Here is a 25184-nt window from a genome sequence, read left to right as displayed (position 1 = left end):
CACATCAACCACCATGTATGCAGCCCCACGGGCGGATCAAAAGCACACAACGATACTAAGGCTTTTTCCTGAAGCACTTCTGATGCCCCAACTCGAGAGTCAACCATCTATCAGGAGGATCCATTCCCAGAAGTGGCAGCAAAAGGCCCCGATTGGTGGTAAGACCCAGTTTCTCCATTTGCATTCCCTCAAATGTCCATCTACTCATCCAGGCACTGGTCCCTCTGGAGACCCACCCTTCCTTCCCCGGGTGGACCATGGCTCCTGCCAACATTGTGTGGCAATACCACTGACAACACTGTAGCATTTCCAGGAAAAGAGAAAACCCACCAGACTCCCGGAAACACCACGCCCCTGTGCACTAAACAAGGGTCTCCCATGCTTTGCGCTAGGCCTGCCTCCGCCTTCCGCTAAAAGAGGACCTCAATTTTCTCTGGAACACCCAGCAGACCACCATGGTTCTACTCGCCCTGGCAAAAACGTCTCCAGGCCACAAGAGGAGGAAACTTACTCTCCTGTGCCATGGCCCAGAACCTCCTAGTACGCCTGAACCCTACTGCCGAACACCCACTAGGAAATCACCCCGGGCAGGCCAATGTCTTCCTCAACGTCTTGAGCTCTGGATCACCCATGCATGCCGAAACCAAATCAGGACTGACACTCAGAGGACTACAGGCTCGGAGTCCTAACGCCAAGTGAACTCGGCTGAAAAGGGCCTTCCCTTCCAGGGTCCATTCCTACACAGCCCCCGTCGGCAAAGGGCCACAGGCTTCTCCGCTCCGCCACCCGACTCACTGCAGCCCCCTACGCATACGTGGTGGACCTCAGTTTCGATGAGAACGACGGTATAGAGTTTTCACTCATTTTGTTCAGCTTCCAAGAATGTTTCTGTGGGAGTCATCATCGATCCACGCTTGTGACCCTCACCTGGCAAGGAGCAACCTCGGTGACTTGGGGCCAGGAGACGCTTACCATCGTCAGCTATGAAGGGCCACACTCAGGAAACAGAGGGCACGGCCATGCGGGTGTTCCCCGTCCTCCCTGGGCATCTTCCCACAGCCACAGGAGCCGGCGGCAACCTTTCCATCCTTCCGTGGAAACACGACCTGCCATGCGTATGCAAGGAGACAAAAGAGAGGGATGCCCATGAAGAATAACCATGACTGGCCTGCTCCGCAGCCTGCTGCTCCTCAGTACACGCTCGTTAGGGAATGCAGACTTTACAGTTGCCTGTGCCATGCCGGCCTTAGCTCAGGTCCCATGTGGCTCTTAAGGTGACCAAGAAACACTTCCAGCCACAGGAAACCCATCTAGAATCTCCATCCAACTCTACAACCCCATCTGACCCTGACACCTTCCCTGCACAGGATGTCCAAGCATGGAAGGACGAACTTGAGAAACTACGTCCTCTGGAAACCTCCTGCCTTTCTGGGCCAATGCCACAGGCATCTCGGAGCCCCACGCGACATAGATTCCAACAGGAGCCCCAGCCCCACCCTGAAGCTCCAATGCCTGAACCCCACAACTTGTGCAGGAGAGGAGACCCTCAACGCCTGTCCAGCGCCTATGAAAGGCACTTGGCAAACTGCTGAATTTCATCACTCTCTACTTCCTTCAGGCACAGGCAACAATCCTTACGCACTACTTTGGACCCAGTTAGGCCTTTCCACTCCCCAAACCATTCACGGCTGTCCTATGCTCAAAAACTACAAGCTGAGGTCTCGGGTTCACAAGCGCCTCCTACCAGAGAAGTCATGCCTGAGGTCTGCCACCACATTGGCTCATTCGGGATCCAAACTGCGTCTGTGCTCTTTCAGAAAGCACATCAACCACCATGCATGCAGCCCCACGGGCGGACCAAAAGCACACAACGATACTAAGGCTTTTTCCTGAAGCACTTCTGATGCCCCAACTCGAGAGTCAACCATCTATCAGGAGGATCCATTCCCAGAAGTGGCAGCAAAAGGCCCCGCTTGGTGGTAAGACCCAGTTTCTCCATTTGCATTCCCTCAAATGTCCATCTACTCATCCAGGCACTGGTCCCTCTGGAGACACACCCTTCCTTCCCCGGGTGGACCATGGCTCCTGCCAACATTGTGTGGCAATACCACTGACAACACTGTAGCATTTCCAGGAAAAGAGAAAACCCACCAGACTCCCGGAAACACCACGCCCCTGTGCACTAAACAAGGGTCTCCCATGCTTTGCGCTAGGCCTGCCTCCGCCTTCCGCTAAAAGAGGACCTCAATTTTCTCTGGAACACCCAGCAGACCACCATGGTTCTACTCGCCCTGGCAAAAACGTCTCCAGGCCACAAGAGGAGGAAACTTACTCTCCTGTGCCATGGCCCAGAACCTCCTAGTACGCCTGAACCCTACTGCCGAACACCCACTAGGAAATCACCCCGGGCAGGCCAATGTCTTCCTCAACGTCTTGAGCTCTGGATCACCCATGCATGCCGAAACCAAATCAGGACTGACACTCAGAGGACTACAGGCTCGGAGTCCTAACGCCAAGTGAACTCGGCTGAAAAGGGCCTTCCCTTCCAGGGTCCATTCCTACACAGCCCCCGTCGGCAAAGGGCCACAGGCTTCTCCGCTCCGCCACCCGACTCACTGCAGCCCCCTACGCATACGTGGTGGACCTCAGTTTCGATGAGAACGACGGTATAGAGTTTTCACTCATTTTGTTCAGCTTCCAAGGAATGTTTCTGTGGGAGTCATCATCGATCCACGCTTGTGACCCTCACCTGGCAAGGAGCAACCTCGGTGACTTGGGGCCAGGAGACGCTTACCATCGTCAGCTATGAAGGGCCACACTCAGGAAACAGAGGGCACGGCCATGCGGGTGTTCCCCGTCCTCCCTGGGCATCTTCCCACAGCCACAGGAGCCGGCGGCAACCTTTCCATCCTTCCGTGGAAACACGACCTGCCATGCGTATGCAAGGAGACAAAAGAGAGGGATGCCCATGAAGAATAACCATGACTGGCCTGCTCCGCAGCCTGCTGCTCCTCAGTACACGCTCGTTAGGGAATGCAGACTTTACAGTTGCCTGTGCCATGCCGGCCTTAGCTCAGGTCCCATGTGGCTCTTAAGGTGACCAAGAAACACTTCCAGCCACAGGAAACCCATCTAGAATCTCCATCCAACTCTACAACCCCATCTGACCCTGACACCTTCCCTGCACAGGATGTCCAAGCATGGAAGGACGAACTTGAGAAACTACGTCCTCTGGAAACCTCCTGCCTTTCTGGGCCAATGCCACAGGCATCTCGGAGCCCCACGCGACATAGATTCCAACAGGAGCCCCAGCCCCACCCTGAAGCTCCAATGCCTGAACCCCACAACTTGTGCAGGAGAGGAGACCCTCAACGCCTGTCCAGCGCCTATGAAAGGCACTTGGCAAACTGCTGAATTTCATCACTCTCTACTTCCTTCAGGCACAGGCAACAATCCTTACGCACTACTTTGGACCCAGTTAGGCCTTTCCACTCCCCAAACCATTCACGGCTGTCCTATGCTCAAAAACTACAAGCTGAGGTCTCGGGTTCACAAGCGCCTCCTACCAGAGAAGTCATGCCTGAGGTCTGCCACCACATTGGCTCATTCGGGATCCAAACTGCGTCTGTGCTCTTTCAGAAAGCACATCAACCACCATGCATGCAGCCCCACGGGCGGACCAAAAGCACACAACGATACTAAGGCTTTTTCCTGAAGCACTTCTGATGCCCCAACTCGAGAGTCAACCATCTATCAGGAGGATCCATTCCCAGAAGTGGCAGCAAAAGGCCCCGCTTGGTGGTAAGACCCAGTTTCTCCATTTGCATTCCCTCAAATGTCCATCTACTCATCCAGGCACTGGTCCCTCTGGAGACACACCCTTCCTTCCCCGGGTGGACCATGGCTCCTGCCAACATTGTGTGGCAATACCACTGACAACACTGTAGCATTTCCAGGAAAAGAGAAAACCCACCAGACTCCCGGAAACACCACGCCCCTGTGCACTAAAGAAGGGTCTCCCATGCTTTGCGCTGGGCCTGCCTCCGCCTTCCGCTAAAAGAGGACCTCAACTTTCTCTGGAACACCCAGCAGACCAGCATGGTTCTACTCGCCCTGGCAAAAACGTCTCCAGGCCACAAGAGGAGGAAACTTACTCTCCTGGGCCATGGCCCAGAACCTCCTAGTACGCCTGAACCTTACTGCCGAACACCCACTAGGAAATCATCCCGGGCAGGCCAATGTCTTCCTCAACGTCTTGAGCTCTGGATCACCCATGCATGCCGAAACCAAATCAGGACTGACACTCAGAGGACTACAGGCTCGGAGTCCTAACGCCAAGTGAACTCGGCTGAAAAAGGCCTTCCCTTCCAGGGTCCATTCCCACACAGCCCCCGTCGGCAAAGGGCCACAGGTTTTTCCCCTCCGCCACCCGACTCACTGCAGCCCCCTACGTCTACGTGGTGGACCTCAGTTTCGATGAGAACGACGGTATAGAGTTTTCACTCATTTTGTTCAGCTTCCAAGGAATGTTTTTGTGGGAGTCATCATCGATCCACGCTTGTGACCCTCACCTGGCAAGGAGCAACCTCGGTGACTTGGGGCCAGGAGACGCTTACCATCATCAGCTATGAAGGGCCACACTCAGGAAACAGAGGGCACGGCCATGCGGGTGTTCCCCGTCCTCCCTGGGCATCTTCCCACAGCCACAGGAGCCGGCGGCAACCTTTCCATCCTTCCGTGGAAGCACGACCTGCCATGCGTATGCAAGGAGACAAAAGAGAGAAATGCCCATGAAGAATAACCATGACTGGCCTGCTCCGCAGCCTGCTGCTCCTCAGTACACGCTCGTTAGGGAATGCAGACTTTTCAGTTACCTGCGCCATGCCGGCCTTAGCTCAGGTCCCATGTGGCTCTTAAGGTGACCAAGAAACACTTCCAGCCACAGGAAACCCATCTAGAATCTCCATCCAACTCTACAACCCCATCTGACCCTGACACCTTCCCTGCACAGGATGTCCAAGCATGGAAGGACGAACTTGAGAAAGTACGTCCTCTGGAAACCTCCTGCCTTTCTGGGCCAATGCCACGGGCATCTCGGAGCCCCACGCGACATAGATTCCAACAGGAGCCCCAGCCCCACCCTGAAGCTCCAATGCCTGAACCCCACAACTTGTGCAGGAGAGGAGACCCTCAACGCCTGTCCAGCGCCTATGAAAGGCACTTGGCAAACTGCTGAATTTCATCACTCTCTACTTCCTTCAGGCACAGGCAACAATCCTTACGCACTACTTTGGACCCAGTTAGGCCTTTCCACTCCCCAAACCATTCACGGCTGTCCTATGCTCAAAAACTACAAGCTGAGGTCTCGGGTTCACATGCGCCTCCTACCAGAGAAGTCATGCCTGAGGTCTGCCACCACATTGGCTCATTCGGGATCCAAACTGCGTCTGTGCTCTTTCAGAAAGCACATCAACCACCATGCATGCAGCCCCACGGGCGGACCAAAAGCACACAACGATACTAAGGCTTTTTCCTGAAGCACTTCTGATGCCCCAACTCGAGAGTCAACCATCTATCAGGAGGATCCATTCCCAGAAGTGGCAGCAAAAGGCCCCGCTTGGTGGTAAGACCCAGTTTCTCCATTTGCATTCCCTCAAATGTCCATCTACTCATCCAGGCACTGGTCCCTCTGGAGACCCACCCTTCCTTCCCCGCGTGGACCATGGCTCCTGCCAACATTGTGTGGCAATACCACTGGCAACACTGTAGCATTTCCAGGAAAAGAGAAAACCCACCAGACTCCCGGAAACACCACGCCCCTGTGCACTAAACAAGGGTCTCCCATGCTTTGCGCTGGGCCTGCCTCCGCCTTCCGCTAAAAGAGGACCTCAATTTTCTCTGGAACACCCAGCAGACCACCATGGTTCTACTCGCCCTGGCAAAAACGTCTCCAAGCCACAAGAGGAGGAAACTTACTCTCCTGGGCCATGGCCCAGAACGTCCTAGTACGCCTGAACCCTACTGCCGAACTCCCACTAGGAAATCACCCCGGGCAGGCCAATGTCTTCCTCAACGTCTTGAGCTCTGGATCACCCATGCAATGCCGAAACCAAATCAGGACTGACACTCAGAGGACTACAGGCTCGGAGTCCTAACGCCCAGTGAACTCGGCTGAAAAAGGGCTTCCCTTCCAGGGTCCATTCCCACACAGCCCCCGTTGGCAAATGGCCACAGGTTTTTCCCCTCCGCCACCCGACTCACTGCAGCCCCCTACGTCTACGTGGTGGACCTCAGTTTCGATGAGAACGACGGTATAGAGTTTTCACTCATTTTGTTCAGCTTCCAAGGAATGTTTTTGTGGGAGTCATCATCGATCCACGCTTGTGACCCTCACCTGGCAAGGAGCAACCTCGGTGACTTGGGGCCAGGAGACGCTTACCATCGTCAGCTATGAAGGGCCACACTCAGGAAACAGAGGGCACGGCCATGCGGGTGTTCCCCGTCCTCCCTGGGCATCTTCCCACAGCCACAGGAGCCGGCGGCAACCTTTCCATCCTTCCGAGGAAGCACGACCTGCCATGCGTATGCAAGGAGACAAAAGAGAGAAATGCCCATGAAGAATAACCATGACTGGCCTGCTCCGCAGCCTGCTGCTCCTCAGTACACGCTCGTTAGGGAATGCAGACTTTTCAGTTGCCTGCGCCATGCCGGCCTTAGCTCAGGTCCCATGTGGCTCTTAAGGTGACCAAGAAACACTTCCAGCCACAGGAAACCCATCTAGAATCTCCATCCAACTCTACAACCCCATCTGACCCTGACACCTTCCCTGCACAGGATGTCCAAGCATGGAAGGACGAACTTGAGAAAGTACGTCCTCTGGAAACCTCCTGCCTTTCTGGGCCAATGCCACGGGCATCTCGGAGCCCCACGCGACATAGATTCCAACAGGAGCCCCAGCCCCACCCTGAAGCTCCAATGCCTGAACCCCACAACTTGTGCAGGAGAGGAGACCCTCAACGCCTGTCCAGCGCCTATGAAAGGCACTTGGCAAACTGCTGAATTTCATCACTGTCTACTTCCTTCAGGCACAGGCAACAATCCTTACGCACTACTTTGGACCCAGTTAGGCCTTTCCACTCTCCAAACCATTCACGGCTGTCCTATGCTCAAAAACTACAAGCTGAGGTCTCGGGTTCACATGCGCCTCCTACCAGAGAAGTCATGCCTGAGGTCTGCCACCACATTGGCTCATTCGGGATCCAAACTGCGTCTGTGCTCTTTCAGAAAGCACATCAACCACCATGTATGCAGCCCCACGGGCGGATCAAAAGCACACAACGATACTAAGGCTTTTTCCTGAAGCACTTCTGATGCCCCAACTCGAGAGTCAACCATCTATCAGGAGGATCCATTCCCAGAAGTGGCAGCAAAAGGCCCCGATTGGTGGTAAGACCCAGTTTCTCCATTTGCATTCCCTCAAATGTCCATCTACTCATCCAGGCACTGGTCCCTCTGGAGACCCACCCTTCCTTCCCCGGGTGGACCATGGCTCCTGCCAACATTGTGTGGCAATACCACTGACAACACTGTAGCATTTCCAGGAAAAGAGAAAACCCACCAGACTCCCGGAAACACCACGCCCCTGTGCACTAAACAAGGGTCTCCCATGCTTTGCGCTGGGCCTGCCTCCGCCTTCCGCTAAAAGAGGACCTCAATTTTCTCTGGAACACCCAGCAGACCACCATGGTTCTACTCGCCCTGGCAAAAACGTCTCCAGGCCACAAGAGGAGGAAACTTACTCTCCTGTGCCATGGCCCAGAACCTCCTAGTACGCCTGAACCCTACTGCCTAACACCCACTAGGAAATCACCCCGGGCAGGCCAATGTCTTCCTCAACGTCTTGAGCTCTGGATCACCCATGCATGCCGAAACCAAATCAGGACTGACACTCAGAGGACTACAGGCTCGGAGTCCTAACGCCAAGTGAACTCGGCTGAAAAGGGCCTTCCCTTCCAGGGTCCATTCCTACACAGCCCCCGTCGGCAAAGGGCCACAGGCTTCTCCGCTCCGCCACCCGACTCACTGCAGCCCCCTACGCATACGTGGTGGACCTCAGTTTCGATGAGAACGACGGTATAGAGTTTTCACTCATTTTGTTCAGCTTCCAAGGAATGTTTCTGTGGGAGTCATCATCGATCCACGCTTGTGACCCTCACCTGGCAAGGAGCAACCTCGGTGACTTGGGGCCAGGAGACGCTTACCATCGTCAGTATGAAGGGCCACACTCAGGAAACAGAGGGCACGGCCATGCGGGTGTTCCCCGTCCTCCCTGGGCATCTTCCCACAGCCACAGGAGCCGGCGGCAACCTTTCCATCCTTCCGTGGAAACACGACCTGCCATGCGTATGCAAGGAGACAAAAGAGAGGGATGCCCATGAAGAATAACCATGACTGGCCTGCTCCGCAGCCTGCTGCTCCTCAGTACACGCTCGTTAGGGAATGCAGACTTTTCAGTTGCCTGTGCCATGCCGGCCTTAGCTCAGGTCCCATGTGGCTCTTAAGGTGACCAAGAAACACTTCCAGCCACAGGAAACCCATCTAGAATCTCCATCCAACTCTACAACCCCATCTGACCCTGACACCTTCCCTGCACAGGATGTCCAAGCATGGAAGGACGAACTTGAGAAACTACGTCCTCTGGAAACCTCCTGCCTTTCTGGGCCAATGCCACGGGCATCTCGGAGCCCCACGCGACATAGATTCCAACAGGAGCCCCAGCCCCACCCTGAAGCTCCAATGCCTGAACCCCACAACTTGTGCAGGAGAGGAGACCCTCAACGCCTGTCCAGCGCCTATGAAAGGCACTTGGCAAACTGCTGAATTTCATCACTCTCTACTTCCTTCAGGCACAGGCAACAATCCTTACGCACTACTTTGGACCCAGTTAGGCCTTTCCACTCCCCAAACCATTCACGGCTGTCCTATGCTCAAAAACTACAAGCTGAGGTCTCGGGTTCACAAGCGCCTCCTACCAGAGAAGTCATGCCTGAGGTCTGCCACCACATTGGCTCATTCGGGATCCAAACTGCGTCTGTGCTCTTTCAGAAAGCACATCAACCACCATGCATGCAGCCCCACGGGCGGACCAAAAGCACACAACGATACTAAGGCTTTTTCCTGAAGCACTTCTGATGCCCCAACTCGAGAGTCAACCATCTATCAGGAGGATCCATTCCCAGAAGTGGCAGCAAAAGGCCCCGCTTGGTGGTAAGACCCAGTTTCTCCATTTGCATTCCCTCAAATGTCCATCTACTCATCCAGGCACTGGTCCCTCTGGAGACACACCCTTCCTTCCCCGGGTGGACCATGGCTCCTGCCAACATTGTGTGGCAATACCACTGACAACACTGTAGCATTTCCAGGAAAAGAGAAAACCCACCAGACTCCCGGAAACACCACGCCCCTGTGCACTAAAGAAGGGTCTCCCATGCTTTGCGCTGGGCCTGCCTCCGCCTTCCGCTAAAAGAGGACCTCAACTTTCTCTGGAACACCCAGCAGACCAGCATGGTTCTACTCGCCCTGGCAAAAACGTCTCCAGGCCACAAGAGGAGGAAACTTACTCTCCTGGGCCATGGCCCAGAACCTCCTAGTACGCCTGAACCTTACTGCCGAACACCCACTAGGAAATCATCCCGGGCAGGCCAATGTCTTCCTCAACGTCTTGAGCTCTGGATCACCCATGCATGCCGAAACCAAATCAGGACTGACACTCAGAGGACTACAGGCTCGGAGTCCTAACGCCAAGTGAACTCGGCTGAAAAAGGCCTTCCCTTCCAGGGTCCATTCCCACACAGCCCCCGTCGGCAAAGGGCCACAGGTTTTTCCCCTCCGCCACCCGACTCACTGCAGCCCCCTACGTCTACGTGGTGGACCTCAGTTTCGATGAGAACGACGGTATAGAGTTTTCACTCATTTTGTTCAGCTTCCAAGGAATGTTTTTGTGGGAGTCATCATCGATCCACGCTTGTGACCCTCACCTGGCAAGGAGCAACCTCGGTGACTTGGGGCCAGGAGACGCTTACCATCGTCAGCTATGAAGGGCCACACTCAGGAAACAGAGGGCACGGCCATGCGGGTGTTCCCCGTCCTCCCTGGGCATCTTCCCACAGCCACAGGAGCCGGCGGCAACCTTTCCATCCTTCCGTGGAAGCACGACCTGCCATGCGTATGCAAGGAGACAAAAGAGAGAAATGCCCATGAAGAATAACCATGACTGGCCTGCTCCGCAGCCTGCTGCTCCTCAGTACACGCTCGTTAGGGAATGCAGACTTTTCAGTTGCCTGCGCCATTCCGGCCTTAGCTCAGGTCCCATGTGGCTCTTAAGGTGACCAAGAAACACTTCCAGCCACAGGAAACCCATCTAGAATCTCCATCCAACTCTACAACCCCATCTGACCCTGACACCTTCCCTGCACAGGATGTCCAAGCATGGAAGGACGAACTTGAGAAAGTACGTCCTCTGGAAACCTCCTGCCTTTCTGGGCCAATGCCACGGGCATCTCGGAGCCCCACGCGACATAGATTCCAACAGGAGCCCCAGCCCCACCCTGAAGCTCCAATGCCTGAACCCCACAACTTGTGCAGGAGAGGAGACCCTCAACGCCTGTCCAGCGCCTATGAAAGGCACTTGGCAAACTGCTGAATTTCATCACTCTCTACTTCCTTCAGGCACAGGCAACAATTCTTACGCACTACTTTGGACCCAGTTAGGCCTTTCCACTCCCCAAACCATTCACGGCTGTCCTATGCTCAAAAACTACAAGCTGAGGTCTCGGGTTCACATGCGCCTCCTACCAGAGAAGTCATGCCTGAGGTCTGCCACCACATTGGCTCATTCGGGATCCAAACTGCGTCTGTGCTCTTTCAGAAAGCACATCAACCACCATGCATGCAGCCCCACGGGCGGACCAAAAGCACACAACGATACTAAGGCTTTTTCCTGAAGCACTTCTGATGCCCCAACTCGAGAGTCAACCATCTATCAGGAGGATCCATTCCCAGAAGTGGCAGCAAAAGGCCCCGCTTGGTGGTAAGACCCAGTTTCTCCATTTGCATTCCCTCAAATGTCCATCTACTCATCCAGGCACTGGTCCCTCTGGAGACCCACCCTTCCTTCCCCGCGTGGACCATGGCTCCTGCCAACATTGTGTGGCAATACCACTGGCAACACTGTAGCATTTCCAGGAAAAGAGAAAACCCACCAGACTCCCGGAAACACCACGCCCCTGTGCACTAAAGAAGGGTCTCCCATGCTTTGCGCTGGGCCTGCCTCCGCCTTCCGCTAAAAGAGGACCTCAATTTTCTGTGGAACACCCAGCAGACCACCATGGTTCTACTCGCCCTGGCAAAAACGTCTCCAAGCCAAAAGAGGAGGAAACTTACTCTCCTGGGCCATGGCCCAGAACGTCCTAGTACGCCTGAACCCTACTGCCGAACTCCCACTAGGAAATCACCCCGGGCAGGCCAATGTCTTCCTCAACGTCTTGAGCTCTGGATCACCCATGCAATGCCGAAACCAAATCAGGACTGACACTCAGAGGACTACAGGCTCGGAGTCCTAACGCCAAGTGAACTCGGCTGAAAAAGGGCTTCCCTTCCAGGGTCCATTCCCACACAGCCCCCCTCGGCAAAGGGCCACAGGTTTTTCCCCTCCGCCACCCGACTCACTGCAGCCCCCTACGTCTACGTGGTGGACCTCAGTTTCGATGAGAACGACGGTATAGAGTTTTCACTCATTTTGTTCAGCTTCCAAGGAATGTTTTTGTGGGAGTCATCATCGATCCACGCTTGTGACCCTCACCTGGCAAGGAGCAACCTCGGTGACTTGGGGCCAGGAGACGCTTACCATCGTCAGCTATGAAGGGCCACACTCAGGAAACAGAGGGCACGGCCATGCGGGTGTTCCCCGTCCTCCCTGGGCATCTTCCCACAGCCACAGGAGCCGGCGGCAACCTTTCCATCCTTCCGAGGAAGCACGACCTGCCATGCGTATGCAAGGAGACAAAAGAGAGAAATGCCCATGAAGAATAACCATGACTGGCCTGCTCCGCAGCCTGCTGCTCCTCAGTACACGCTCGTTAGGGAATGCAGACTTTTCAGTTGCCTGCGCCATGCCGGCCTTAGCTCAGGTCCCATGTGGCTCTTAAGGTGACCAAGAAACACTTCCAGCCACAGGAAACCCATCTAGAATCTCCATCCAACTCTACAACCCCATCTGACCCTGACACCTTCCCTGCACAGGATGTCCAAGCATGGAAGGACGAACTTGAGAAAGTACGTCCTCTGGAAACCTCCTGCCTTTCTGGGCCAATGCCACGGGCATCTCGGAGCCCCACGCGACATAGATTCCAACAGGAGCCCCAGCCCCACCCTGAAGCTCCAATCCCTGAACCCCACAACTTGTGCAGGAGAGGAGACCCTCAACGCCTGTCCAGCGCCTATGAAAGGCACTTGGCAAACTGCTGAATTTCATCACTCTCTACTTCCTTCAGGCACAGGCAACAATCCTTACGCACTACTTTGGACCCAGTTAGGCCTTTCCACTCCCCAAACCATTCACGGCTGTCCTATGCTCAAAAACTACAAGCTGAGGTCTCGGGTTCACATGCGCCTCCTACCAGAGAAGTCATGCCTGAGGTCTGCCACCACATTGGCTCATTCGGGATCCAAACTGCGTCTGTGCTCTTTCAGAAAGCACATCAACCACCATGCATGCAGCCCCACGGGCGGACCAAAAGCACACAACGATACTAAGGCTTTTTCCTGAAGCACTTCTGATGCCCCAACTCGAGAGTCAACCATCTATCAGGAGGATCCATTCCCAGAAGTGGCAGCAAAAGGCCCCGCTTGGTGGTAAGACCCAGTTTCTCCATTTGCATTCCCTCAAATGTCCATCTACTCATCCAGGCACTGGTCCCTCTGGAGACCCACCCTTCCTTCCCCGCGTGGACCATGGCTCCTGCCAACATTGTGTGGCAATACCACTGGCAACACTGTAGCATTTCCAGGAAAAGAGAAAACCCACCAGACTCCCGGAAACACCACGCCCCTGTGCACTAAACAAGGGTCTCCCATGCTTTGCGCTAGGCCTGCCTCCGCCTTCCGCTAAAAGAGGACCTCAATTTTCTCTGGAACACCCAGCAGACCACCATGGTTCTACTCGCCCTGGCAAAAACGTCTCCAGGCCACAAGAGGAGGAAACTTACTCTCCTGGGCCATGGCCCAGAACCTCCTAGTACGCCTGAACCCTACTGCCGAACACCCACTAGGAAATCACCCCGGGCAGGCCAATGTCTTCCTCAACGTCTTGAGCTCTGGATCACCCATGCATGCCGAAACCAAATCAGGACTGACACTCAGAGGACTACAGGCTCGGAGTCCTAACGTCAAGTGAACTCGGCTGAAAAGGGCCTTTCGTTCCAGGGTCCATTCCCACAGAGCCCCCGTCGGCAAAGGGCCACAGGCTTCTCCCCTCCGCCACCCGACTCACTGCAGCCCCCTACGTCTACGTGGTGGACCTCAGTTTCGATGAGAACGACGGTATAGAGTTTTCACTCATTTTGTTCAGCTTCCAAGGAATGTTTTTGTGGGAGTCATCATCGATCCACGCTTGTGACCCTCACCTGGCAAGGAGCAACCTCGGTGACTTGGGGCCAGGAGACGCTTACCATCGTCAGCTATGAAGGGCCACACTCAGGAAACAGAGGGCACGGCCATGCGGGTGTTCCCCGTCCTCCCTGGGCATCTTCCCACAGCCACAGGAGCCGGCGGCAACCTTTCCATCCTTCCGTGGAAGCACGACCTGCCATGCGTATGCAAGGAGACAAAAGAGAGGGATGCCCATGAAGAATAACCATGACTGGCCTGCTCCGCAGCCTGCTGCTCCTCAGTACACGCTCGTTAGGGAATGCAGACTTTTCAGTTGCCTGCGCCATGCCGGCCTTAGCTCAGGTCCCATGTGGCTCTTAAGGTGACCAAGAAACACTTCCAGCCACAGGAAACCCATCTAGAATCTCCATCCAACTCTACAACCCAATCTGACCCTGACACCTTCCCTGCACAGGATGTCCAAGCATGGAAGGACGAACTTGAGAAAGTACGTCCTCTGGAAACCTCCTGCCTTTCTGGGCCAATGCCACGGGCATCTCGGAGCCCCACGCGACATAGATTCCAACAGGAGCCCCTGCCCCACCCTGAAGCTCCAATGCCTGAACCCCACAACTTGTGCAAGAGAGGAGACCCTCAACGCCTGTCCAGCGCCTATGAAAGGCACTTGGCAAACTGCTGAATTTCACCACTCTCTACTTCCTTCAGGCACAGGCAACAATCCTTACGCACTACTTTGGACCCAGTTAGGCCTTTCCACTCCCCAAACCATTCACGGCTGTCCTATGCTCAAAAACTACAAGCTGAGGTCTCGGGTTCACATGCGCCTCCTACCAGAGAAGTCATGCCTGAGGTCTGCCACCACATTGGCTCATTCGGGATCCAAACTGCGTCTGTGCTCTTTCAGAAAGCACATCAACCACCATGCATGCAGCCCCACGGGCGGACCAAAAGCACACAACGATACTAAGGCTTTTTCCTGAAGCACTTCTGATGCCCCAACTCGAGAGTCAACCATCTATCAGGAGGATCCATTCCCAGAAGTGGCAGCAAAAGGCCCCGCTTGGTGGTAAGACCCAGTTTCTCCATTTGCATTCCCTCAAATGTCCATCTACTCATCCAGGCACTGGTCCCTCTGGAGACCCACCCTTCCTTCGCCGGGTGGACCATGGCTCCTGCCAACATTGTGTGGCAATACCACTGGCAACACTGTAGCATTTCCAGGAAAAGAGAAAACCCACCAGACTCCCGGAAACACCACGCCCCTGTGCACTAAACAAGGGTCTCCCATGCTTTGCGCTAGGCCTGCCTCCGCCTGCCGCTAAAAGAGGACCTCAATTTTCTCTGGAACACCCAGCAGACCACCATGGTTCTACTCGCCCTGGCAAAAACGTCTCCAGGCCACAAGAGGAGGAAACTTACTCTCCTGGGCCATGGCCCAGAACCTCCTAGTACGCCTGAACCCTACTGCCGAACACCCACTAGGAAATCACCCCGGGCAGGCCAATGTCTTCCTCAACGTCTTGAGCTCTGGATCACCCATGCATGCCGAAACCAAATCAGGACTGACACTCAGAGGACTACAGGCTCGGAGTCCTAACGCCAAGTGAACTCGGCTGAAAAGGGCCTTCCCTTCCAGGGTCCATTCCCACACAGCCCCCGTCGGCAAAGGGCCACAGGCTTCTCCACTCCACCACCCGACTCACTGCAGCCCCCTACGTCTACGTGGTGGACCTCAGTTTCGATGAGAACGACGGTATAGAGTTTTCACTCATTTTGTTCAGCTTCCAAGGAATGTTTTTGTGGGAGTCATCATCGATCCACGCTTGTGACCCTCACCTGGCAAGGAGCAACCTCGGTGACTTGGGGCCAGGAGACGCTTACCATCGTCAGCTATGAAGGGCCACACTCAGGAAACAGAGGGCACGGCCATGCGGGTGTTCCCCGTCCTCCCTGGGCATCTTCCCACAGCCACAGGAGCCGGCGGCAACCTTTCCATCCTTCCGTGGAAACACGACCTGCCATGCATATGCAAGGAGACAAAAGAGAGGGATGCCCATGAAGAATAACCATGACTGGCCTGCTCCGCAGCCTGCTGCTCCTCAGTACACGCTCGTTAGGGAATGCAGACTTTTCAGTTGCCTGTGCCATGCCGGCCTTAGCTCAGGTCCCATGTGGCTCTTAAGGTGACCAAGAAACACTTCCAGCCACAGGAAACCCATCTAGAATCTCCATCCAACTCTACAACCCCATCTGACCCTGACACCTTCCCTGCACAGGATGTCCAAGCATGGAAGGACGAACTTGAGAAAGTACGTCCTCTGGAAACCTCCTGCCTTTCTGGGCCAATGCCACGGGCATCTCGGAGCCCCACGCGACATAGATTCCAACAGGAGCCCCTGCCCCACCCTGAAGCTCCAATGCCTGAACCCCACAACTTGTGCAGGAGAGGAGACCCTCAACGCCTGTCCAGCGCCTATGAAAGGCACTTGGCAAACTGCTGAATTTCATCACTCTCTACTTCCTTCAGGCACAGGCAACAATCCTTACGCACTACTTTGGACCCAGTTAGGCCTTTCCACTCCCCAAACCATTCACGGCTGTCCTATGCTCAAAAACTACAAGCTGAGGTCTCGGGTTCACATGCGCCTCCTACCAGAGAAGTCATGCCTGAGGTCTGCCACCACATTGGCTCATTCGGGATCCAAACTGCGTCTGTGCTCTTTCAGAAAGCACATCAACCACCATGCATGCAGCCCCACGGGCGGACCAAAAGCACACAACGATACTAAGGCTTTTTCCTGAAGCACTTCTGATGCCCCAACTCGAGAGTCAACCATCTATCAGAAGGATCCATTCCCAGAAGTGGCAGCAAAAGGCCCCGCTTGGTGGTAAGACCCAGTTTCTCCATTTGCATTCCCTCAAATGTCCATCTACTCATCCAGGCACTGGTCCCTCTGGAGACCCACCCTTCCTTCCCCGGGTGGACCATGGCTCCTGCCAACATTGTGTGGCAATACCACTGGCAACACTGTAGCATTTCCAGGAAAAGAGAAAACCCACCAGACTCCCGGAAACACCACACCCCTGTGCACTAAAGAAGGGTCTCCCATGCTTTGCGCTGGGCCTGCCTCCGCCTTCCACTAAAAGAGGACTTCAATTTTCTCTGGAACACCCAGCAGACCACCATGGTTCTACTCGCCCTGGCAAAAACGTCTCCAGGCCACAAGAGGAGGAAACTTACTCTCCTCTGCCATGGCCCAGAACCTCCTAGTACGCCTGAACCCTACTGCCGAACACCCACTAGGAAATCACCCCGGGCAGGCCAATGTCTTCCTCAACGTCTTGAGCTCTGGATCACCCATGCATGCCGAAACCAAATCAGGACTGACAATCAGAGGACTACAGGCTCGGAGTCCTAACGCCAAGTGAACTCGGCTGAAAAGGGCCTTCCCTTCCAGGGTCCATTCCCACACAGCCCCCGTCGGCAAAGGGCCACAGGCTTCTCCCCTCCGCCACCCGACTCACTGCAGCCCCCTACGTCTACGTGGTGGACCTCAGTTTCGATGAGAACGACGGTATAGAGTTTTCACTCATTTTATTCAGCTTCCAAGGAATGTTTTTGTGGGAGTCATCATCGATCCACGCTTGTGACCCTCACCTGGCAAGGAGCAACCTCGGTGACTTGGGGCCAGGAGACGCTTACCATCGTCAGCTATGAAGGGCCACACTCAGGAAACAGAGGGCACGGCCATGCGGGTGTTCCCCGTCCTCCCTGGGCATCTTCCCACAGCCACAGGAGCCGGCGGCAACCTTTCCATCCTTCCGTGGAAACACGACCTGCCATGCGTATGCAAGGAGACAAAAGAGAGGGATGCCCATGAAGAATAACCATGACTGGCCTGCTCCGCAGCCTGCTGCTCCTCAGTACACGCTCGTTAGGGAATGCAGACTTTTCAGTTGCCTGCGCCATGCCGGCCTTAGCTCAGGTCCCATGTGGCTCTTAAGGTGACCAAGAAACACTTCCAGCCACAGGAAACCCATCTAGAATCTCCATCCAACTCTACAACCCCATCTGACCCTGACACCTTCCCTGCACAGGATGTCCAAGCATGGAAGGACGAACTTGAGAAAGTACGTCCTCTGGAAACCTCCTGCCTTTCTGGGCCAATGCCACGGGCATCTCGGAGCCCCACGCGACATAGATTCCAACAGGAGCCCCTGCCCCACCCTGAAGCTCCAATGCCTGAACCCCACAACTTGTGCAGGAGAGGAGACCCTCAACGCCTGTCCAGCGCCTATGAAAGGCACTTGGCAAACTGCTGAATTTCATCACTCTCTACTTCCTTCAGGCACAGGCAACAATCCTTACGCACTACTTTGGACCCAGTTAGGCCTTTCCACTCCCCAAACCATTCACGGCTGTCCTATGCTCAAAAACTACAAGCTGAGGTCTCGGGTTCACATGCGCCTCCTACCAGAGAAGTCATGCCTGAGGTCTGCCACCACATTGGCTCATTCGGGATCCAAACTGCGTCTGTGCTCTTTCAGAAAGCACATCAACCACCATGCATGCAGCCCCACGGGCGGACCAAAAGCACACAACGATACTAAGGCTTTTTCCTGAAGCACTTCTGATGCCCCAACTCGAGAGTCAACCATCTATCAGAAGGATCCATTCCCAGAAGTGGCAGCAAAAGGCCCCGCTTGGTGGTAAGACCCAGTTTCTCCATTTGCATTCCCTCAAATGTCCATCTACTCATCCAGGCACTGGTCCCTCTGGAGACCCACCCTTCCTTCGCCGGGTGGACCATGGCTCCTGCCAACATTGTGTGGCAATACCACTGGCAACACTGTAGCATTTCCAGGAAAAGAGAAAACCCACCAGACTCCCGGAAACACCACGCCCCTGTGCACTAAACAAGGGTCTCCCATGCTTTGCGCTAGGCCTGCCTCCGCCTTCCGCTAAAAGAGGACCTCAATTTTCTCTGGAACACCCAGCAGACCACCATGGTTCTACTCGCCCTGGCAAAAACGTCTCCAGGCCACAAGAGGAGGAAACTTACTCTCCTGGGCCATGGCCCAGAACCTCCTAGTACGCCTGAACCCTACTGCCGAACACCCACTAGGAAATCACCCCGGGCAGGCCAATGTCTTCCTCAACGTCTTGAGCTCTGGATCACCCATGCATGCCGAAACCAAATCAGGACTGACACTCAGAGGACTACAGGCTCGGAGTCCTAACGCCAAGTGAACTCGGCTGAAAAGGGCCTTCCCTTCCAGGGTCCATTCCCACACAGCCCCCGTCGGCAAAGGGCCACAGGCTTCTCCACTCCACCACCCGACTCACTGCAGCCCCCTACGTCTACGTGGTGGACCTCAGTTTCGATGAGAACGACGGTATAGAGTTTTCACTCATTTTGTTCAGCTTCCAAGGAATGTTTTTGTGGGAGTCATCATCGATCCATGCTTGTGACCCTCACCTGGCAAGGAGCAACCTCGGTGACTTGGGGCCAGGAGACGCTTACCATCGTCAGCTATGAAGGGCCACACTCAGGAACCAGAGGGCACGGCCATGCGGGTGTTCCCCGTCCTCCCTGGGCATCTTCCCACAGCCACAGGAGCCGGCGGCAACCTTTCCATCCTTCCGTGGAAACACGACCTGCCATGCGTATGCAAGGAGACAAAAGAGAGGGATGCCCATGAAGAATAACCATGACTGGCCTGCTCCACAGCCTGCTGCTCCTCAGTACACGCTCGTTAGGGAATGCAGACTTTTCAGTTGCCTGCGCCATGCCGGCCTTAGCTCAGGTCCCATGTGGCTCTTAAGGTGACCAAGAAACACTTCCAGCCACAGGAAACCCATCTAGAATCTCCATCCAACTCTACAACCCCATCTGACCCTGACACCTTCCCTGCACAGGATGTCCAAGCATGGAAGGACGAACTTGAGAAACTACGTCCTCTGGAAACCTCCTGCCTTTCTGGGCCAATGCCACGGGCATCTCGGAGCCCCACGCGACATAGATTCCAACAGGAGCCCCTGCCCCACCCTGAAGCTCCAATGCCTGAACCCCACAACTTGTGCAGGAGACGAGACCCTCAACGCCTGTCCAGCGCCTATGAAAGGCACTTGGCAAACTGCTGAATTTCATCACTCTCTACTTCCTTCAGGCACAGGCAACAATCCTTACGCACTACTTTGGACCCAGTTAGGCCTTTCCACTCCCCAAACCATTCACGGCTGTCCTATGCTCAAAAACTACAAGCTGAGGTCTCGGGTTCACATGCGCCTCCTACCAGAGAAGTCATGCCTGAGGTCTGCCACCACATTGGCTCATTCGGGATCCAAACTGCGTCTGTGCTCTTTCAGAAAGCACATCAACCACCATGCATGCAGCCCCACGGGCGGATCAAAAGCACACAACGATACTAAGGCTTTTTCCTGAAGCACTTCTGATGCCCCAACTCGAGAGTCAACCATCTATCAGGAGGATCCATTCCCAGAAGTGGCAGCAAAAGGCCCCGCTTGGTGGTAAGACCCAGTTTCTCCATTTGCATTCCCTCAAATGTCCATCTACTCATCCAGGCACTGGTCCCTCTGGAGACCCACCCTTCCTTCCCCGGGTGGACCATGGCTCCTGCCAACATTGTGTGGCAATACCACTGACAACACTGTAGCATTTCCAGGAAAAGAGAAAACCCACCAGACTCCCGGAAACACCACGCCCCTGTGCACTAAACAAGGGTCTCCCATGCTTTGCGCTAGGCCTGCCTCCGCCTTCCGCTAAAAGAGGACCTCAATTTTCTCTGGAACACCCAGCAGACCACCATGGTTCTACTCGCCCTGGCAAAAACGTCTCCAGGCCACAAGAGGAGGAAACTTACTCTCCTGTGCCATGGCCCAGAACCTCCTAGTACGCCTGAACCCTACTGCCGAACACCCACTAGGAAATCACCCCGGGCAGGCCAATGTGTTCCTAAACGTCTTGAGCTCTGGATCACCCATGCATGCCGAAACCAAATCAGGACTGACACTCAGAGGACTACAGGCTCGGAGTCCTAACGCCAAGTGAACTCGGCTGAAAAGGGCCTTCCCTTCCAGGGTCCTTTCCCACACAGCCCCCGTCGGGAAAGGGCCACAGGCTTCTCCCCTCCGCCACCCGACTCACTGCAGCCCCCTACGCATACGTGGTGGACCTCAGTTTCGATGAGAACGACGGTATAGAGTTTTCACTCATTTTGTTCAGCTTCCAAGGAATGTTTTTGTGGGAGTCATCATCGATCCACGCTTGTGACCCTCACCTGGCAAGGAGCAACCTCGGTGACTTGGGGCCAGGAGACGCTTACCATCGTCAGCTATGAAGGGCCACACTCAGGAAACAGAGGGCACGGCCATGCGGGTGTTCCCCGTCCTCCCTGGGCATCTTCCCACAGCCACAGGAGCCGGCGGCAACCTTTCCATCATTCCGTGGAAACACGACCTGCCATGCGTATGCAAGGAGACAAAAGAGAGGGATGCCCATGAAGAATAACCATGACTGGCCTGCTCCGCAGCCTGCTGCTCCTCAGTACACGCTCGTTAGGGAATGCAGACTTTTCAGTTGCCTGTGCCATGCCGGCCTTAGCTCAGGTCCCATGTGGCTCTTAAGGTGACCAAGAAACACTTCCAGCCACAGGAAACCCATCTAGAATCTCCATCCAACTCTACAACCCCATCTGACCCTGACACCTTCCCTGCACAGGATGTCCAAGCATGGAAGGACGAACTTGAGAAACTACGTCCTCTGGAAACCTCCTGCCTTTCTGGGCCAATGCCACGGGCATCTCGGAGCCCCACGCGACATAGATTCCAACAGGAGCCCCTGCCCCACCCTGAAGCTCCAATGCCTGAACCCCACAACTTGTGCAGGAGAGGTGACCCTCAACGCCTGTCCAGCGCCTATGAAAGGCACTTGGCAAACTGCTGAATTTCATCACTCTCTACTTCCTTCAGGCACAGGCAACAATCCTTACGCAATACTTTGGACCCAGTTAGGCCTTTCCACTCCCCAAACCATTCACGGCTGTCCTATGCTCAAAAACTACAAGCTGAGGTCTCGGGTTCACATGCGCCTCCTACCAGAGAAGTCATGCCTGAGGTCTGCCACCACATTGGCTCATTCGGGATCCAAACTGCGTCTGTGCTCTTTTAGAAAGCACATCAACCACCATGCATGCAGCCCCACGGGCGGACCAAAAGCACACAACGATACTAAGGCTTTTTCCTGAAGCACTTCTGATGCCCCAACTCGAGAGTCAACCATCTATCAGAAGGATCCATTCCCAGAAGTGGCAGCAAAAGGCCCCGCTTGGTGGTAAGACCCAGTTTCTCCATTTGCATTCCCTCAAATGTCCATCTACTCATCCAGGCACTGGTCCCTCTGGAGACCCACCCTTCCTTCGCCGGGTGGACCATGGCTCCTGCCAACATTGTGTGGCAATACCACTGGCAACACTGTAGCATTTCCAGGAAAAGAGAAAACCCACCAGACTCCCGGAAACACCACGCCCCTGTGCACTAAACAAGGGTCTCCCATGCTTTGCGCTAGGCCTGCCTCCGCCTTCCGCTAAAAGAGGACCTCAATTTTCTCTGGAACACCCAGCAGACCACCATGGTTCTACTCGCCCTGGCAAAAACGTCTCCAGGCCACAAGAGGAGGAAACTTACTCTCCTGGGCCATGGCCCAGAACCTCCTAGTACGCCTGAACCCTACTGCCGAACACCCACTAGGAAATCACCCCGGGCAGGCCAATGTCTTCCTCAACGTCTTGAGCTCTGGATCACCCATGCATGCCGAAACCAAATCAGGACTGACACTCAGAGGACTACAGGCTCGGAGTCCTAACGCCAAGTGAACTCGGCTGAAAAGGGCCTTCCCTTCCAGGGTCCATTCCCACACAGCCCCCGTCGGGAAAGGGCCACAGGCTTCTCCAATCCACCACCCGATTCACTGAAGCCCCCTACGTCTACGTGGTGGACCTCAGTTTCGATGAGAACGACGGTATAGAGTTTTCACTCATTTTGTTCAGCTTCCAAGGAATGTTTTTGTGGGAGTCATCATCGATCCACGCTTGTGACCCTCACCTGGCAAGGAGCAACCTCGGTGACTTGGGGCCAGGAGACGCTTACCATCGTCAGCTATGAAGGGCCACACTCAGGAAACAGAGGGCACGGCCATGCGGGTGTTCCCCGTCCTCCCTGGGCATCTTCCCACAGCCACAGGAGCCGGCGGCAACCTTTCCATCCTTCCGTGGAAACACGACCTGCCATGCGTATGCAAGGAGACAAAAGAGAGGGATGCCCATGAAGAATAACCATGACTGGCCTGCTCCACAGCCTGCTGCTCCTCAGTACACGCTCGTTAGGGAATGCAGACTTTTCAGTTGCCTGCGCCATGCCGGCCTTAGCTCAGGTCCCATGTGGCTCTTAAGGTGACCAAGAAACACTTCCAGCCACAGGAAACCCATCTAGAATCTCCATCCAACTCTACAACCCCATCTGACCCTGACACCTTCCCTGCACAGGATGTCCAAGCATGGAAGGACGAACTTGAGAAACTACGTCCTCTGGAAACCTCCTGCCTTTCTGGGCCAATGCCACGGGCATCTCGGAGCCCCACGCGACATAGATTCCAACAGGAGCCCCTGCCCCACCCTGAAGCTCCAATGCCTGAACCCCACAACTTGTGCAGGAGAGGAGACCCTCAACGCCTGTCCAGCGCCTATGAAAGGCACTTGGCAAACTGCTGAATTTCATCACTCTCTACTTCCTTTAGGCACAGGCAACAATCCTTACGCACTACTTTGGACCCAGTTAGGCCTTTCCACTCCCCAAACCATTCACGGCTGTCCTATGCTCAAAAACTACAAGCTGAGGTCTCGGGTTCACATGCGCCTCCTACCAGAGAAGTCATGCCTGAGGTCTGCCACCACATTGGCTCATTCGGGATCCAAACTGCGTCTGTGCTCTTTCAGAAAGCACATCAACCACCATGCATGCAGCCCCACGGGCGGACCAAAACCACACAACGATACTAAGGCTTTTTCCTGAAGCACTTCTGATGCCCCAACTCGAGAGTCAACCATCTATCAGGAGGATCCATTCCCAGAAGTGGCAGCAAAAGGCCCCGCTTGGTGGTAAGACCCAGTTTCTCCATTTGCATTCCCTCAAATGTCCATCTACTCATCCAGGCACTGGTCCCTCTGGAGACCCACCCTTCCTTCCCCGCGTGGACCATGGCTCCTGCCAACATTGTGTGGCAATACCACTGGCAACACTGTAGCATTTCCAGGAAAAGAGAAAACCCACCAGACTCCCGGAAACACCACGCCCCTGTGCACTAAAGAAGGGTCTCCCATGCTTTGCGCTAGGCCTGCCTCCGCCTTCTGCTAAAAGAGGACCTCAATTTTCTCTGGATCACCCAGCAGACCACCATGGTTCTACTCGCCCTGGCAAAAACGTCTCCAGGCCACAAGAGGAGGAAACTTACTCTCCTGGGCCATGGCCCAGAACCTCCTAGTACGCCTGAACCCTACTGCCGCACTCCCACTAGGAAATCACTCCGGGCAGGCCAATGTCTTCCTCAACGTCTTGAGCTCTGGATCATCCATGCATGCCGAAACCAAATCAGGACTGACACTCAGAGGACTACAGGCTCGGAGTCCTAACGCCAAGTGAACTCGGCTGAAAAGGGCCTTACGTTCCAGGGTCCATTCCCACACAGCCGCCATCGGCAAAGGGCCACAGGCTTCTCCCCTCCGCCACACGACTCACTGCAGCCCCCTACGTCTACGTGGTGGACCTCAGTTTCGATGAGAACGACGGTATAGAGTTTTCACTCATTTTGTTCAGCTTCCAAGGAATGTTTTTGTGGGAGTCATCATCGATCCACGCTTGTGACCCTAACCTGGCAAGGAGCAACCTCGGTGACTTGGGGCCAGGAGACGCTTACCATCGTCAGCTATGAAGGGCCACACTCAGGAAACAGAGGGCACGGCCATGCGGGTGTTCCCCGTCCTCCCTGGGCATCTTCCCACAGCCACAGGAGCCGGCGGCAACCTTTCCATCCTTCCGTGGAAACACGACCTGCCATGCGTATGCAAGGAGACAAAAGAGAGGGATGCCCATGAAGAATAACCATGACTGGCCTGCTCCGCAGCCTGCTGCTCCTCAGTACACGCTCGTTAGGGAATGCAGACTTTTCAGTTGCCTGCGCCATGCCGGCCTTAGCTCAGGTCCCATGTGGCTCTTAAGGTGACCAAGAAACACTTCCAGCCACAGGAAACCCATCTAGAATCTCCATCCAACTCTACAACCCCATCTGACCCTGACACCTTCCCTGCACAGGATGTCCAAGCATGGAAGGACGAACTTGAGAAACTACGTCCTCTGGAAACCTCCTGCCTTTCTGGGCCAATGCCACGGGCATCTCGGAGCCCCACGCGACATAGATTCCAACAGGAGCCCCTGCCCCACC

General features: G+C 55.0%; 14 non-coding genes across 14 annotated transcripts; all 14 read right to left on the bottom strand.

The window, feature by feature from the left end:
- Positions 1–819: 819 nt before the first annotated feature.
- Positions 820–910, bottom strand: LOC139703948 (small nucleolar RNA SNORD116). Its single transcript, XR_011706024.1, has one exon. It is a non-coding gene; the product is annotated as a small nucleolar RNA SNORD116 (small nucleolar RNA).
- Positions 911–2640: 1730 nt separating this feature from the next.
- On the bottom strand, positions 2641–2732 carry LOC139703945 (small nucleolar RNA SNORD116). Its single transcript, XR_011706020.1, has one exon. It is a non-coding gene; the product is annotated as a small nucleolar RNA SNORD116 (small nucleolar RNA).
- A 1730-nt stretch (positions 2733–4462) lies between these two features.
- Positions 4463–4554, bottom strand: LOC139703941 (small nucleolar RNA SNORD116). Its single transcript, XR_011706016.1, has one exon. It is a non-coding gene; the product is annotated as a small nucleolar RNA SNORD116 (small nucleolar RNA).
- Positions 4555–6285: 1731 nt separating this feature from the next.
- On the bottom strand, positions 6286–6377 carry LOC139703940 (small nucleolar RNA SNORD116). The gene has a single exon (XR_011706015.1). It is a non-coding gene; the product is annotated as a small nucleolar RNA SNORD116 (small nucleolar RNA).
- Positions 6378–8107: 1730 nt separating this feature from the next.
- LOC139703944 (small nucleolar RNA SNORD116) lies at positions 8108–8199 on the bottom strand. The gene has a single exon (XR_011706019.1). It is a non-coding gene; the product is annotated as a small nucleolar RNA SNORD116 (small nucleolar RNA).
- Positions 8200–9928: 1729 nt separating this feature from the next.
- LOC139703939 (small nucleolar RNA SNORD116) lies at positions 9929–10020 on the bottom strand. Its single transcript, XR_011706014.1, has one exon. It is a non-coding gene; the product is annotated as a small nucleolar RNA SNORD116 (small nucleolar RNA).
- A 1731-nt stretch (positions 10021–11751) lies between these two features.
- On the bottom strand, positions 11752–11843 carry LOC139703938 (small nucleolar RNA SNORD116). Its single transcript, XR_011706013.1, has one exon. It is a non-coding gene; the product is annotated as a small nucleolar RNA SNORD116 (small nucleolar RNA).
- Positions 11844–13573: 1730 nt separating this feature from the next.
- LOC139703937 (small nucleolar RNA SNORD116) lies at positions 13574–13665 on the bottom strand. Its single transcript, XR_011706012.1, has one exon. It is a non-coding gene; the product is annotated as a small nucleolar RNA SNORD116 (small nucleolar RNA).
- Positions 13666–15395: 1730 nt separating this feature from the next.
- Positions 15396–15487, bottom strand: LOC139703951 (small nucleolar RNA SNORD116). Its single transcript, XR_011706027.1, has one exon. It is a non-coding gene; the product is annotated as a small nucleolar RNA SNORD116 (small nucleolar RNA).
- Positions 15488–17217: 1730 nt separating this feature from the next.
- On the bottom strand, positions 17218–17309 carry LOC114082077 (small nucleolar RNA SNORD116). Its single transcript, XR_011706023.1, has one exon. It is a non-coding gene; the product is annotated as a small nucleolar RNA SNORD116 (small nucleolar RNA).
- Positions 17310–19039: 1730 nt separating this feature from the next.
- On the bottom strand, positions 19040–19131 carry LOC139703950 (small nucleolar RNA SNORD116). The gene has a single exon (XR_011706026.1). It is a non-coding gene; the product is annotated as a small nucleolar RNA SNORD116 (small nucleolar RNA).
- A 1730-nt stretch (positions 19132–20861) lies between these two features.
- Positions 20862–20953, bottom strand: LOC139703949 (small nucleolar RNA SNORD116). The gene has a single exon (XR_011706025.1). It is a non-coding gene; the product is annotated as a small nucleolar RNA SNORD116 (small nucleolar RNA).
- A 1730-nt stretch (positions 20954–22683) lies between these two features.
- On the bottom strand, positions 22684–22775 carry LOC139703947 (small nucleolar RNA SNORD116). Its single transcript, XR_011706022.1, has one exon. It is a non-coding gene; the product is annotated as a small nucleolar RNA SNORD116 (small nucleolar RNA).
- Positions 22776–24505: 1730 nt separating this feature from the next.
- Positions 24506–24597, bottom strand: LOC139703936 (small nucleolar RNA SNORD116). Its single transcript, XR_011706011.1, has one exon. It is a non-coding gene; the product is annotated as a small nucleolar RNA SNORD116 (small nucleolar RNA).
- Positions 24598–25184: the final 587 nt, after the last annotated feature.

This window comes from Marmota flaviventris, unplaced genomic scaffold (genome assembly GCF_047511675.1).
Source record: "Marmota flaviventris isolate mMarFla1 unplaced genomic scaffold, mMarFla1.hap1 Scaffold_1407, whole genome shotgun sequence".
Classification (NCBI taxonomy): domain Eukaryota; kingdom Metazoa; phylum Chordata; class Mammalia; order Rodentia; family Sciuridae; genus Marmota; species Marmota flaviventris.
The sequence above is the reverse complement of the archived record's forward strand: the minus strand, read 5'-3'. Positions and strand labels throughout refer to the sequence as shown.